The sequence below is a fragment of the Amblyraja radiata genome, chromosome 16 (genome assembly GCF_010909765.2).
Source record: "Amblyraja radiata isolate CabotCenter1 chromosome 16, sAmbRad1.1.pri, whole genome shotgun sequence".
Classification (NCBI taxonomy): Eukaryota; Metazoa; Chordata; class Chondrichthyes; order Rajiformes; family Rajidae; genus Amblyraja; species Amblyraja radiata.
In genome coordinates, this window is record NC_045971.1 from 21814315 (window position 1) to 21830371 (window position 16057).

Consider the following 16057-nt stretch of genomic DNA (forward strand, 5'->3'; position numbering starts at 1 on the left):
CCTGTAGTATGAAAAGGTGGCGAGCAATGGTCGGCGTGGACTTGGTGGGCCAAAGGGCCTTTTTCCATGCTGCATCTTTAAGTTAAATAAACTTATTAGTATTATTTTACCTCAATGCAGATTCGGAGATGAGCAAACATGAATTGGAGGTTTTCTGTTCTTTTTCCAAGCATAGACATGCTTTCAGACAAGCTTCTCCTGGGAGCTACATTACCAAAAGTTACTAAACTTGAAGCTTCGACGTGTTATTTTGGGAATATTTATGATGACAGGTTAGAACTAGTTATCCTGACACTGGACGAATCCACATGGCTGAGAGTAATTGCTATGCTTTTTCCTTCTACTTGCCTCACAGATTTTCACCTTTCTTGCACCAAATTCTGCTTAAATTGATAAATGATAAATATTTATTTTTATTCATCTGCACTTAAGAAATATCTAATATGGTTTTATGCAAATATTGATACTTGAAGTGTTGTATAATTTAAGTCAGGCCAAAAATACATTTTCCTCCTCTTTCTCTGAAAGTACTGACTAATTACTGAAATACAGTTCCACAGATGTAAGTTTATTTTTCAAGAATGTTTAATTGTCATATGTACTGACAACAGAACAATGAAATTCTTATTTGCAACAGCATAATAAGCCTGTAAACACAATACTCAGAGATAACATAGTTACAAAATATCAATAATTTAATAACCAAAATACATGTAAAAAAGCCCAAAGTCCTTAGTGCAACCGAGACAGTCCAGTTCAGTGTCGAGTTAGCGTTTTGCAGTGTTCACGAGCCTGGTGGTAGTTGGGAAGAAGCTGCTCTTGAACCTGGGTGATCATGATGTTCAGACTCATATATGTGCTTATTGTGGCCTTGACAAACATAAGGGTTAGCACTACACGCTACGAATCCCAGCTGTGGAGACACTGGTATCGTTGTCTCGTTGTAGGACAATGATCATCTTTTAATCTGGACTTTTAACTTAAGAATTGTGGGTTTTAAAAATATATAAATTATGATGTTTTTATGTGATATACCATGATTTTATATATATTTATGATATTTGATATGCAATGCATTTTTAATGTAATGTTGCCCCTTGTCTGGACCTTGAGTCTGTAATAAAGTTTATTATTATTATTATTATTATATACCTTCTTCCCCAAGGTAGGAGTGAAATGAGAGCATAGCCAGGATGGTGTGGGTCTGTCGATGCTGGATGTGTTTTTGAGCAGCACCTCTTATAGATCCTTTCGATAGTGGGGGTCCCATGATGGACCAGGCAGTGTCCACCGATTTTGTAATCTCTTTCATTGCCAGGCATTCAAGTTGCCAAACAGCCATGATGCAACCAACCAGTATGCTCTCAAAGGTACACCTGTAGAAGTTCAAGACAGTATTTGTCGACATACAGAATCTCTTCAATCTTCTTAAGAAGGATAACCTTTGATGGGCTTTCTTTATGATTGCATCAATGTGCTGGGCCCAGGGCAGATCTTCAGAGATATGTATGCCCAGAAACCTGAATCGCTCCCACTCCCACCCATAGATCAAGACAGGTTTGAGGGTTCTCAGCTTCCCTTTTCGAAAGTCAACAACCAGTTCCTTGGTCTAGCTAATGTTGAAAGCAAGGTTGATGTTTTGCCAACATTCAGTTAGATTATCCATCTCCAACCTGTACTCTGAATCAACGTTATCCGTGATTCATCCAGCAATGGTGGTGTCCTCAGCGAATTAAAAGATGGTGTTGGAACGGTGTCTGGCTACACAGTTATGGGTAGAGAGCGAGCAGAGCACACAAGCCCGAGGTGCTCATATGCTGTTGGTTATTGAGGAGGAAGTGTAGCCAATTAGCACTGAGTGTGGTCTGTTGATGAGAAAGTCAAGGATCAAGTTGCATGGGGACCTTTACACCTCAATCAAAGAATTGTGCTTCATTAAGAACTAAGCTTATGACTGTTGGGGGACTCCTTCATTTTGTGGGAATCCCAAATCTATTCAAACCTTAACACCTTTTACCAGGCAGTAAATATAGTGAAAGCTTGTGACAACCTATTACTTCCTCAATTTAGGTATACAAATACAAATCAGATCCCAGAAAAAAAAATCACCCCATTCCACAAACCGCAAATCACATCTGAAGCTTTCTCGGTCCATATTTACTGTTAAGGTAACAGCTTCCTTCTGGACAGAAGGAATGGGTCATGTTTTGGGTTGAGACCCTTCTTCAGACATAACATCAGATATAATATCACTACCTACTGTGCCCTCCGTAGTGTTTGGGACAAAGACCCATCATGTATTTATTTGTCTCTGTACTCCACAATTTGAGATTTGTAATAGAAAAAAAAATCACATGTGGTTAAAGTACACATTGTCAGATTTTAATAAAGGCCATTTTTATACATTTTGGTTTCACAATGTAGAAATTACAGCAGTGTTTATGTATATAGTCCTCCCCATTTCAGGGCACCATAATGTTTGGGACACAGCAATGTCATGTAAATGAAAGTCGTCATGTTTAGTATTTTTGTTGCATATCCTTTGCATGCAATGACTGCTTAGTCTGCGATTGATGGACATCACCAGTTGCTGGGTGTCTTCTCTGGTGATGCTCTGCCAGGCTTGTATTGCAGCCATCTTTAGCATGCTTGTTTTGGGGGCTAGTCCCCTTCAGTTTTCTCTTCAGCATATAAAAGGCATGCTCAATTGGGTTCAGATCGGGTGATTGACTTGGCCACTCAAGAATTGACCATTTTTTAGCCTTGAAAAACTCCTTTGTTGCTTTAGCAGTGCGTTTGGGATCATTGTCTTGCTGTAGAATGAAGCGCCAGCCAATGAGTTTTGAGGCACTTGTTTGAACTTGAGCAGATAGGATGTGTCCATACATTTCAGAATTCATTATGCTACTACCATCATCAGTTGTATCATCAATGACGATAAGTGAACCAGTGCCTTCAGCAGCCATACATGCCCAGGCCATAACACCCCCACCACCGTGTTTCACAGATGAGGTGGTATGCTTTGGATCTTGGGCAGTTCCTTCTCTCCTCCACACTTTGCTCTTGCCATCACTCTGATATATGTTAATCTTCGTCTCATCTGTCCACGGCACCTTTTTCCAGAACTGTGGTTGCTCTTTTAAGTACTTCTTGGCAAACTGTAACCTGGCCATCTTATTTTTGTGGCTAACCAGTGGTTTGCACCTTGCAGTGTAGCCTATATATTTCTGTTCATGAAGTCTTCTGTGGACAGTGGTCATTTACAAATCCACACCTGAACAGTGTTTCTGATCTGTCGGACAGGTGTTTGGGGTTTTTTCCTTTATTATAGAGAAAATTCCTCTGTCATCAGCTGTGGAAGTCGTTCTTGGCCTGTCAGTCCCTTTGCTCACTGGTGCTCTCTTTCTTCTTAATGATGTTCCAAACAGTTGATTTTGGTATGTATGCCTGATATTTGGCTGATGCCTCTAACAGTTTTATTCTCGTTTCTCAGTCTCATAATGGCTTCTTTGACTTTCATTGGCACAACTTTGGTCTGCAATAAAAGTGTCCAAAGGTGATGGAAAGACTGGAGGAAAGACTAAGTGCTGAGAGCTCGCTTATACCTGCATTAAGGAGGCAATTAAACACACCTGAGCAATTACAAACACCAGTGAAGCTATGTGTCCCAAACATTATGGTGTCCTGAAATGGGGGGACTATTTATAAATGCAGCTGTAATCTCTACATGGTGAAACCAAAATGTATAAAAATGGCCTTTAATAAAATCTGACAATGTGCACTTTAACCACATGTTACTTTTTTCTATTACAAATCTCAAAATTGTGGAGTACAGAGGCAAAGAAATAAATGATAGGTCTTTGTCCCAAACATTATGGAGGGCACTGTATGTCTCATTTTCATATTCAGATATAACATCACTGCCTATGTCTCATTTTCAGTGGATTGTGAGTGGAATTATTGTGATTAACAGAGCAACATAAGTAATTTAAATTAAGCTGTCAGCTGGTGGCAGCAAAGATTAATTAGCATATTGCTTTATGATAGATGGAGAATGCATTTTGAGAGTATTCAGAGCAGAAGCAATATTTAAATTTACAATACAATCAATCACATCAAAGAAGAACAAAAACAGATGAAGAACATAACAGATGAAGGACAGGAGTCACTGAAAATACTTCATCTTATTGTGTTGCAATATGATAAAATATTGAAAACTAGTTGCAGCAAAATACATTTTTGGAAGTACAGGTGCACAACCTTTTATCCGAAGATCCAAATAACGAAAACCTCCGAATAGCGGACATTTTTTCGGTCCTTGAAGAAAGGTCCTTGAAAACGTTCACCGAGGGCGGCCCGCAGAGGTGACAGCGGAACCTCCGGTCGGTCCTCGAAGAAAGGGGAACTAAATCCCCATTCATAAAAGAGAAGGTGAGGGTATATTGCGCGGGAGGGTTAATAATTGACAATCTGCTGCTGCCTGCCCGCTGAGTTAAAAAGTTCCCACGGTAGACTCACAATACAGTGCATCGTGAGTCTTGCGTGGGAACTTTTTAACTCAGCGGGCAGGCAGCAACAGATTGTCGCTCCCTTCAATTTCACCCCACCTACATCTCTCTGCTTCCCGGCCATGTGTGTGACCCCTTCCCTCTCCTCTCCAGCTCCCTGCTCATTGCACCGGCGCGGGGGCTTTGCACTGTCTTCACGTCGGCGATGACAGCAGGTCAGTGCCAGTCACCGGAGACGTCACGACCAACGGGACACCGACCCCCAGGCCCACTGCAAGCACGGAGATCCCAGAGACCCACAGCCAGCAGCAGCCCAGCCCCGTTCCAACTCCAGAGGAAAACTGCAAACTGGCCGGAGACGTCAGGACCACCAGAAGCCGTTCCCCGAGCTGCGCCCCCTCATCGGGACACCGATCCCCAGGCCCACTGCAAGCACGGAGATCCCAGAGACCCACAGCCAACAGCAGCCCAGCCCAGCCCCGCACCAACTACAGAGGAACCTGGGTTGCGGATGACGGGGCGCAGCTCGGGGCGTCGTAGGGGCCCATTGGGGAGCGGGTTCCTGTTGGTCCTGACGTCTCCGGCCACCTGCCATCCTCCAGGAACTGTACCGCCCTTGCAGGAGAGTGGGGTTGTTTGCAGTTGCAGAGGCAGGGGGCAAGGGCGGTACAGTTCCCAGTCTCAGCTCCAGTCCAGGGGGGTGGCCGGAGACGTCAGGACCAACGGGACACCGACCCCCAGGCCCACTGCAAGCACGGAGATCCCAGAGACCCACAGCCAGCAGCAACTCCAGCCCAGCCCCGCTCCAACTCCAGAGGAACACGTAGGGGCAGAAGCTGATGGTGTGCAAGGTACGTCTTGTTCTTGGGGTGGCGGATGAGGGGGCGCAGCTCGGGCTGTGGGCAAACTGCCACTTGTCGCCGTAGCGGCCCATCAGGGAGCGGATTCCTCTGGAGTTGGAGGGGGAGGGGGGTATTGTGCTGTTTGATCGCCCCCTGCTATCCCTGGGACAGGGAGACACAGCGGCTTTTTAGACTGGTGGGCAATCACTTCCAAAGTTCTGCCCACACAGTCAGTACACCTCTCCTACACTGCATTTCATACAGACATTTATTCTGCAAGAAAAAACGACATTGAAGACTCAAACTCGCGACCGAGTAACTGCCGGGATCAATGCGCAAATTCGCGACCTTGCGGATATGAGCCGAGCACTCTACCACGGAGCCAGCCATTAAAATCTACGCTAAAAAAATTCCATTCCGAAGGCCGACAAATTCTGAATTACGAAGTGTCTGGTCCCAAGGCTTTCGGATAAAAGGTTGTGCACCTGTACAACAAAATTTGGAAGCTGAAAGAATGTTTCAAACCCTCAGTAGATAACTCACCAGATGTCAGATTTGCAAACTAATCACATCTCTGCAGATCTGCAAACTTCTGATTTAACAACTTGGATTTATACAAATTAAAAATATGTTAAATCTAATTGACACAAAGACTAATAAACTAGATTTTGAGGAACAAAGGACAGAGAAGTAGAAAGGCAGTGATGATTCAGAACAAACTTCCAAAGCTAAGATTCATCAAAGATTGCATTAGAATAAGGCACAGAAACAGGCCTGTTGGCGCAACTTATGCCAACTAAGAAGCCCCATCAGAACTAGTCCCTCCTACCTGTAAAAATAGACAAAGTACTGAGGCAACTCAGCAGGTCAGGCAGTTTCTCTGGAGTTTGGCCCACATAACTCTCCTATCCATGTACCTGTGCAAATGTCTTTTAAATGTTGTTATGGTATCTGTCTCAACTCTTTCCACTTGCAGCTCTTCCATGTACTCACAACAATCTACATGATCAAGTTGTCAATTAAATCTACCCCCTCTCACCTTAAACCTATGCCCTCTAGTTGTTGATACCTCCACCCTGGGGGAGAAAATACTCTGCATTCACCCTCTGTTCCCCTCATGATTTTATATACTTCTATAAAATCATCCCACAGCCTCCTACACTCTAAGGAATAAAGTCCAAGCCTAACAAATCTCCCTACAGCTCAGTCATGGCAGCATCCGTGCAAATCTTCTCTGAACCCGTTCCAACTTAATGGCACCCTTCCTATAGCAGGATGACCAAAACCGAACCAATACTCCAACAGTGGCCTCACTAGTGTCTTGTACTAGTTCTTCTATTTCCAACTTCTATATTAAATTCCTTGACTGATGAAGGCCATGAATGCTGAAAGCCTCCTTGACTACCCCATCTACCTGTGACACTACTTTCAGGGAACTATGTACTTGTACGCCTAGATCACTCTGCTCTACAACACTTCCAAGTGCCCTACCATTGACTGTGTAGGTCCAGCCCTAGTATCCCGAAATGCATCACCTCACTTATCTGCATTAAACTCCATTAGCCATTCCACAGACCACTTACCCAGCTAATCAAGACCCCTTCTGTAATACTTAATATCCTTCTTCAATGTCTGGGATTCCACCTACTTTAGCGTCATCTGCAAACTTACTGATCATGCCTTGTACATTCTCATCCAAATTGTTGATATAGATAACAAATGAGGCCAACACTGCTCACTGAGGCACACTGCTCGTCACAGGCTTCAAGTCCAAAAACAACCCTCGACCACCACGCTCTGATTCCTTCCATTAAACAGTCTGCATACTGTTAGCTAGCTCTACTTGGATCCCATGTGATCTAAACCTTCCAGAGCAGCCCGCCATTAAAGGCCAGTAACTTTAGACGGCCTTGCTGAAGTCCATATGGACAACATATACAACCCTGCCCGTGCCAATTTTCTTGGTTACTTCATCTTCTTGTATTGATGCAAAAAGAACAATAGCATGTGGATGCGGAAAATCTGCACCTCTATACCGTATGAATTAGGAACCAAATTTATGAGAAACATAGATTAAATTTTTTTAGAATAAACGGCAGCACAATGGCATAAATAGTAGAGCTGTGTCTCGCAATGTCAGATTCCCGGGTTCAATCCTGACCTGGGTGCTATCTGTGTGGAGATTGCACAATCTCCCTGGGATTGTGTAGGTTTTTTTCTGGTTGCTCCGAATTCTTCTCACCTCCCAAAGGCATGGATTTGTCGACAAGCTGGCCTCTGTAAATTGCCCCTAGTGTGCAAGGGGTGGATACAAAAGTGGAATAACATAGAACTTGTGTGAACGGGTGACTGATGGTTGATATGGACTGGGTTAAACTGAAGGGCCCGTTTCCATGCTGTATCCTTAAAAAAAAATTCTCACCGTAACCGTTTAAATTTGTGTATATGATGAATTTATACACTGCTGCACACAATTGGCAACACTTTTTTTTTCAAATCTGATTTGGGTGGGCTTGTTGAACAAAGATTTTTAAATCAGTTAATACATTTGCATTATCTGCATTTCATAATACAAATCATTGACTGCTCTTGCTTTTATTTTGGAAGATAAATATAGGCTTCAGAAATATGACTAAGATAACAGTTATACATTACAAAATATTAAGTTCTATTGTTCTTAAACATCGCTTGGAAACCAACTCAATCGTGTGCCAATGCTTTCCTGACATTACCAGGTGGGCAACTCTAAGTTGCCCAACTGGTGAGAAATAAATTACTAGTGAAGTATGACCAAGTTAGAATTTGGAAGTGATGTCACTTCCACGTTGTTATTGAATTAATTTAACGCTGCTTGGGCTAAAAACAGAATGGGTTGTAGTAGTGATGACTTTTGAACTCAGTGGTGTAACATGTAAAGCTGCTGCCTCCAGGGACCAGGTTCCAACCTGACCTCTAGCACTATTTATACAGAGTTTGTAGACAACCACATGGGTATTTACGATTCCTCTTACATCCCAAAGACGCATGGGTCAGTGCGTTAATTGGTCACTGTAAAATGCCCCTAATTGTGTTGGTGAGTGGTAGAATCTGGGGTACTTTTTAGGAATGAAAGATTAGTGTAATTGGGCACTTAAAGGTGAATCATGTAGGCCGAAGGGCCTGTTCCCCTCTGTGTCTATAAATTGGAATTTGAAGTTTGTTGAGATGAGCAATAAAGGTTCTAAGTAAATCAACTGATGGACAAAAGGAAAAATGAGAAGAGAGTTTTGAGCAATTTAAATATTTACTGCTTTTCCACTATCTTTTCAGATCTTTATTCTAATTAAAACTAAACTTGAAATACACAACACTTTATGCACCATGGAATATTATTTGTTTTCTAGCACCTCGTTCTGAAGGTGCTACCTCCAACTGCTGCAAATCAGTCCATCCACTTAGTCTGACTGTCATGCTCAGTACCAAAATATTTGGGGGAAATGGTTCGTGTTAATGACATCTAAGTAGCCACAGAGTACAAAATGAGACCTTGATGTTCAGAGAAGGAACACAAGGATGTTAGAATGATGGTGAAGCAGAGGGATTGGAGCAATCATCCCAGGTGTGCTCCAAATGTCTCCTCTGGTGGGAAATGATGCGGAGATTGAAGAGTTGATAGGTGGGAGTATCAGGAATAGAACCAATCCAGGAGCCTGTCAAGAAAGGAGCAGAGAAGAGAACGTTTAGCAGCCAAATTGTGGTACCAAGTTTTACAGAGAGAATTCTGCAAAAAAAAGTACCCACATTGGTGGGTACTTTGGTACCTGAGGCGCATGAATATGGCAATACGATAGTGACCAAATGATCGACTATTACATATTCTCTATGCACCGATAAACTACATAAACAATGTTGGATTGGAGGTCACGTGCTAAACTTAGGGCATTAAAGCAGCATTTAGGCACATCCGGATGCAGCTGAGCCTAGGAAGTCAAGATTTTGGTTTTCCCAACAGCAGAATTGATGGACACCACTGAAACAAAATTTGCATTGGGAGTGGGGCGAGGGTGATGGTGCTGAAATGTTCATAAACGGAATTGTAGGCAATGTATTAAAAACAAATATAGGACTAATTGTACAGGTACAGGAGAGCATCAATAGCAAGTACATTAAAATGAGAGAAGGATGCAAACCAAGGTTTAATGGGTTTAACTCCAATTAAGCAGGAGAAAGAAAAAATATTGATGAAATTATGTAAAAGGAAAGGCAAAGAACTTGCAATCAAGCAAATATTCTAATAAAAAGTGTTTCTTACATGGATAAATTAAATATTAGCATTACAGAAATATAGTCAAAATAATTCTAATCAAATTACCTCGGTACCTTTAAACACCGAGTACAGATTTGGAAATGTGCAAAATACTTAAATGCAACAAATGAGGGGAATTAATTCATGAGGTGATTTATTGATTCTAATAAGGATAATGCATGGAGAAAAAAAAATCAATTGAATTATAAACAGGATAAAGTTATATAATCTAAAATCAGGGTGATATGCCTATCTAAGTTGTGGGATAAGAATGATATTATGAAATGCACCATCTGTGCAGCTCCAGTTTTAATTTAATTGAAACTTTACTGTGCCAAGATACAAGGAAATGGCAATATGAAACACCAAATATCAGGTGCTAGATGTTATTGTCACCCGATTCTCAATTTACTGGGAAATAAGAATACCTTAGCTTACCCAGTGGTATAGCAAATTCTTTCATTCTCAAGATCTACCCACGATAACTGCAAATGTTTAGGGATTCAATAAATGCTTCACCCATCACATTCAATTTCAACACTCCTCAGAATCTTTTTCCTCCTTTTTTTTTCTGACTTCATCCCTCCCCAATTCATACCCATTATGATCTCACAATCCCTTCCAATCTCTCCCTCTGATGCCAAGCAGTCTGCCCTTAGAAGAGGTCTCAGCTTCATGCCCCTTATTTTCATCCATTCTGTGCCCAGCATGACATTGAGCACCTCTTTCAATGTCTTCCCCCCCATGAACATTTCTTTGAATACAATATAATATCTTCCGACTTGATTCTATTTTTTTCTTCCCTGGTCAAGTCTCTTCCTACTAACATCTGACACCTGTGATATTGTCTGCTATTTTAACAGTGTCAGTCACGGGTCCCCGCTGACTTATTTGCATCTTGGGAAACTGCTATCTCTACACCTCTTTGTCATTCCAGAACTAATATGGCGCCTACCTGCGGCGACATTTTGCCAGCGGCACAACAGAAAATCTTCAAATATAGTATTTCTGAGCTCGCCTGTATCAACGAATCTGCAGAATCTGCAGAAATCAACGATGGAAGTAGCGAGCTGCTAACACATGTAAATGCATTAGCGCTACTGCATACTCCCGAAGATAGCGACTGTAAGAGAATCCCCGATCGGAGGGGAATCCCCGACCTCACAGAGGCGTGCAGGTACAGTAAGTACTGTACTTGTAAACCCGGGGAGGCATTCATGGAGTCCGGAATCGAGGCAGTCGGGCAGGATCTCCCAACAGCAACGGAGCTGGAGGTGCCGACTGTAAGGGAATCCCCGATCTCAGGGGAATCCCCGACCTCGCGGAGACTCGCAAGTACTGTACCTTTAAACACCGAGTTGAGCTTCATGGAGTATGGAAACGTGGTCGTCGGGCAGGACTACAAGTAAGACTGCAGCATAGGGGACTTGGGCCCCCTCTCCCTACCATCCTACTAGCCAACGTACAGTCACTAGAAAACAAAGTGGAAGACTTAATGTCAAGGCTGCTTTACCAAAGGGAGCTGAGGGAATGCTCTGTTTTCCGTTTCACAGAGACATGGCTCACCCCCAGCTCCCCAGACTCAGCTGTCCAGCCTGAAGGGTTCTCCATCCACCGTATGGACCGGCATCTGGGAAAGGGAGAAGAGGGGGCATCTGCCTCATGGTCAACTATTCGTGGTTTTCAGACGTGGCAGACGAGGAACAACTCCAGGACTGCTTGGAGTCTGTAGACTGGGCAATGTTCAGGGACTCGGCAAGGAACCTGAATGAATACGCCACAGTCGTTACAGACTTCATAAGGAAATGTGTGGAGGACTGCATTCCAACATAAACCTTCTGAGTGTTTTCTAACCAGAAGCCTTGGATGAACCATGAGATCCGCATTCTCTGAAGACCAAATCCCGGGCATTCAGGTCTGGCGATGCAGAGGTCTATAAGAAGTCCATATACGACCTTGGTAAGGCCATCAAAAAGGTCAAAAGGGACTTCTGCTCTAAGCCGGAGGATGAGACGGATGTTCGGCAACTGTGGCAGGGCTTGAATGCCATCACCTCCTACAAGGCAAAATCAAAAGGCAGCTCATATGACAGCGAAGCATCATTCCCTAACGAGCTCAATGCGTTCTACGCACGATTCGATAAGGAGAACACCGATGTGCCTTCCTGAGCCCCTATTCGCCCTGACGATGTTACAGTCATAGTCACAGAGGCCGACGTCAGAAGATCCTTCAGGCGGGTGAAGTCTTGGAAAGTGCCTGGACCTGATGGTATACCGGTCGAGTTCAAGATTGTCTGTGCAGACCAATTGTCTGTGCAGACCATCTGGCGGGAGTTTTTGCAGACATTTTCAACCCCTCACTTCTGAGGTCTGAGGTCTGAGGTTCCAACCTGCTTTAAGAGGACATCAATAATACCGGTTCCCAAGAAGAGTAAGGTGACGTACCTCAATGACCATCGTCCAGTGGCACTAACGTCTGTGGTGATGAAGTGCTTTTAGAGGTTGGTTATGGTGCACATCAACTCGTACCTCGACAAGAACCTCGACCAACTACAGTTCGCATACCGCCACAACAGGTCAACGGTAGATGCAATTTCACTGGCTCTCCACTCCACACTGGACAATAAAGACACCTACATCAGGCTGTTGTTTATAGACTACAGCTCGGCCTTTAATACCATCATCCCTTCCAAGCTGGATACAAAGCTCACGGAACTGGGCCACTGCGCATCCCTCTGCAATTGGATCCTCGACTTCAATTCGAACAGACTGTTGTGGTCTGTGGATGAGGGAGGAACCACTTCATCCTCAGTAACAATTAGTACGGGAACACCTCAAGGCTGTGTGCTCAGCCCCCTGCTTTACTCACACAATACCCATGACTGCGTAGCCAGACATAGTGCAAACTCCATCATCAAGTTCGCCGATGACACCACTGTGGTTGAACGAATCACAGATGGGGACGAGTCAGAGTATAGAGTGAGATCGACCAACAGACCAAATGGTGCCAGCACAACAACCTGGCTCTCAACATCAGTAAGACCAAGGAACTGATTGTGGACTTTAGTAGGGGAAGGATGAGGACCCACAATCCTGTTTATATCAACGGGACGATGGTGGAGAGGATCAATAACCTCAAATTCCTGGGCGTGCATATATCAGAAGATCTTACCTGGACCCAGCACACCGATGCAATTGTAAAGAAGGCACATCAGCGACTACTTCCTGAGAAGATTACGGAGTTTCGGCATGTCGAAGAGGATTCTCCTAAACTTCTACAGGTGCATGGTAGAGAGAATTCTGACTGGTTGCATCGTGGCCTGGTTCGGCAACTTGAATGGCCAGGAGCGAAAGTTGTGACCACTGCCCAGTCCATCACCGGCTTTGACCTCCCCACCGTCGAAGGGATGTATCGTAGTCGCTGCCTCAAAAAGGCAGCCAAAATCATCAAGGACACACACCATCCTGGCCACACACTTATCTCACCACTGCCATCAGGAAGAAGGTACAGGAGCCTGAAGACTGTAACGTCCAGGTTCAGGAACAGCTTCCCCACAGCCATCAGGCTATTAAACACAATGAATAAGCTATGAGCTCTGAACTGCAAAAGACTATATTATTATTTGCTATTTGCACTATATTTGTTATTTATTGAACTTTTTCTTTTTTTTCCCCGTTATATATAATGTTTACATATTCACATATTCTGTTGTGCTGCAGCAAGTAAGAATTTCATTGTTCCGTCCAGGACATATGACAATAAAACACTCTTGACTCCCGCAGCCCTTTGCTTCTTCCTTGAACAGAGGCCTAAATATCATCACCCTCTTTCACCTTGCTGAATCCCATCTTACAATGAAATTCTTCCAAATCAAAGATGTCACTTTAGGAATCCTGTTCTCCATCCACAAACCCACATGTTCCTTCCAGGTAAAGCACCGATTTACATGGTTTTCTTCCAAATTAATATTTTACATTCAGTACTCACAACTTAGTCTCTGCTACATTGGAGAAATGAAAAACAGATTGAATGATAATTTATATAATACCTCTTCTAATGTCTGTCAACTTAATTCCTCGCCCATTTCCACCCTGATCCCTTATACTTTGGCTTCTTACACTGTTCTGCTGAAACCTAAATGCAAGCTGATGAAACAGCATCTCATAGTAGAAACAAGGCACTGCAGACACTGGTTAATACACAAAAAGGATAGATCTCGAACCAAAACATCAACTATCCATGTTCTCCAGAGATGCTGCCCGACCAGCTGAGTGACTCCAACACTTTGTGTCCTTAATCTCATCTTCTGTTACAGGCCTCAGGACTGAAATCCACAACTTAAGTTAAACAGCCTTTGCAATCCGTGTTAGAATGGCCAATTCAATTGCAATATTATCATAGATTTCCACTTTCTGCTGACTCTCCTCTTCTGGGCTACCCCAGCAGTTTTTTTAATTGCAGAACAACAATTACTACAATCCGTAGCTCAGTCTTCCAAAATGTTCCCAGTACATTGACCAAAGATTTTATTTCCTCAGTTTATATGGGCCTTTCTTTTCCAATATGAATGTGTATGTCCCTATCAGGTCACCAAATCCAAATGAAATTAATAATAATTGTATTAATCCAGGCCGCAATAAAAAAAAATGATGGTGACTGAATAGTCAAAAATAAAAATTGGTCCATCAGCTATCCAGCCTATGCACCACATTGTCAAATGCTCATTATTGCTTTGGTTCCTCAGCAGGGAGTAACTTTAATAGGGCATAGGAGCCATGGTAAGGGATTATAAGAGATACTGATATTTGCAGGCAGAGGAAATAGCAGTGAGAATTTTCATATACTTACACTGAAACATTGATATGGTAGAGTGTAATGGAGGAAGCATAAACTAGAAATTCGAATGACTCAAATCACTTGTAGAAATAAGATAATTCATTTCTAAATAAATAAAATTTCAAGGCCTGAAAGACTGACAATAACTATGATTGATCAAACCATCGAAAAATTCAATTAGCACCCAAATGTGCCAGTCCTAAATTTATTTATTACCACGAAACGTGGTGGAAAATGAATATGTATCACTACATCATGCCTTTATTTGTATTCCAATGCAGACTTCAACAGTAATATATTCCGAAGAATGTTCAATTGCACCACAAGTTGTCACTAATTTACTCCATAACAATGACCCAAGTTATTCTTGATTTAATATATAGGTCACTGTATTTCCGATAGTTATCACTGTAGTTTTTCTGAATGTTAAACACCTGCCCTTTGTCTTAATATCGCACTTGAAAATATGAAAAGTAATATTGATATAGTAAACATCTAAAATGCAGCAGACGGAACATACCTTATTAACTGAATAGAAAGGAAAACATTTAACAGATTTGTAAATAAGAAGCAATGGATATTTTTTTCCCAATAATTAAATAAGCCATTTATAAAAGTAGATCCTACCCATATTCAATCACGGATTATTGGAATATCAACGATCCACTAAAATGCTTACATTTTGGAGTTTCAACATATTTAAGTAAATTTATTAATTAAATTAGGTTTCCCGGCGAGATTTTAAATTATGTTACACTACACATTCTAAAAACACGCTAGCATAATGTCCATGGATCAAGAGTAACATATTTGAGTAGTGTAATTCCCGAGGTACCAAAGTGTAAACACTGTATTGGTTTCAAGCCAAATACTGCTCCTGGCAGGCAGAAAAGATACTGAACAGAGGGACATCAGCTGTTCCTAGTATTAACCTGCTTACATCTATCTATTAGTGCTAAGCTTTGACACATACAGATGTTATCAGTACAAAGTGTACAGCATGATTTTCTTATCTCGGGATCTAAAGTCGACTACGGTTTCACTCTGAAAATAAATGTAAGATTATAAGGATTAGAAAACAATATAAAGTGCAGGACAAAGGAATACTATTCAGGCACAAATAAAGCTTTATGGGCCTGTCCCACTTAGGCGACATTTTAGGAGACTGCAGGAGACTATGCGGTCGCCACATGTTCGCGGGTGGTTGCCGGGTAGTCGCCTTCATGATCGTGAGGAGTTCCCACATTCTGGGAACTAGTCGCGGCCTTATTATGGTCGCCGCGAATTTTTCAACGTGTTGAAAAATTAGCGGTGACCAGAATGAAGCTGCCATGGAGAGTAGCGAGAATTCTCGTGCTGTGGGTGCAGTGGTAGTGGGTTGCCAGTAGGTCGAAGGTTGTCGTAGGTTCTCGTGGGTTGTGGCCGGTGCTGACCAGTGAATTTCATTGGCTCATTGGGGAAAAAAAAATACTAAAAATGCTCTGACGAAACTTGGCAGCTCTGAATATATCGCGATATCGGCAAACTACTTTAAAAAAACATTTAAATCCAGGAGCTGGACCCCACCCGTAATGGGCGAGTGCCTT

At 42.6% G+C, this 16057-nt stretch overlaps 1 protein-coding gene across 5 annotated transcripts in view; it reads right to left on the reverse strand.

Annotated features, from left to right (window-relative positions):
- Nucleotides 1–16057, reverse strand: part of hdac5 (histone deacetylase 5) — a 288826-nt gene that overhangs the window by 242768 nt on the left and 30001 nt on the right. For 3 of the 5 annotated variants that reach the window (XM_033035317.1, XM_033035319.1, XM_033035318.1), the window contains exon 2: nucleotides 8876–9039. The exons of the other annotated variants lie outside the window; for them this stretch is intronic. The gene's annotated coding sequence lies outside the window, so the exon portion shown is untranslated. The remainder of the gene's footprint in view (nucleotides 1–8875; nucleotides 9040–16057) is intronic. 5 annotated transcript variants of the gene reach the window in all.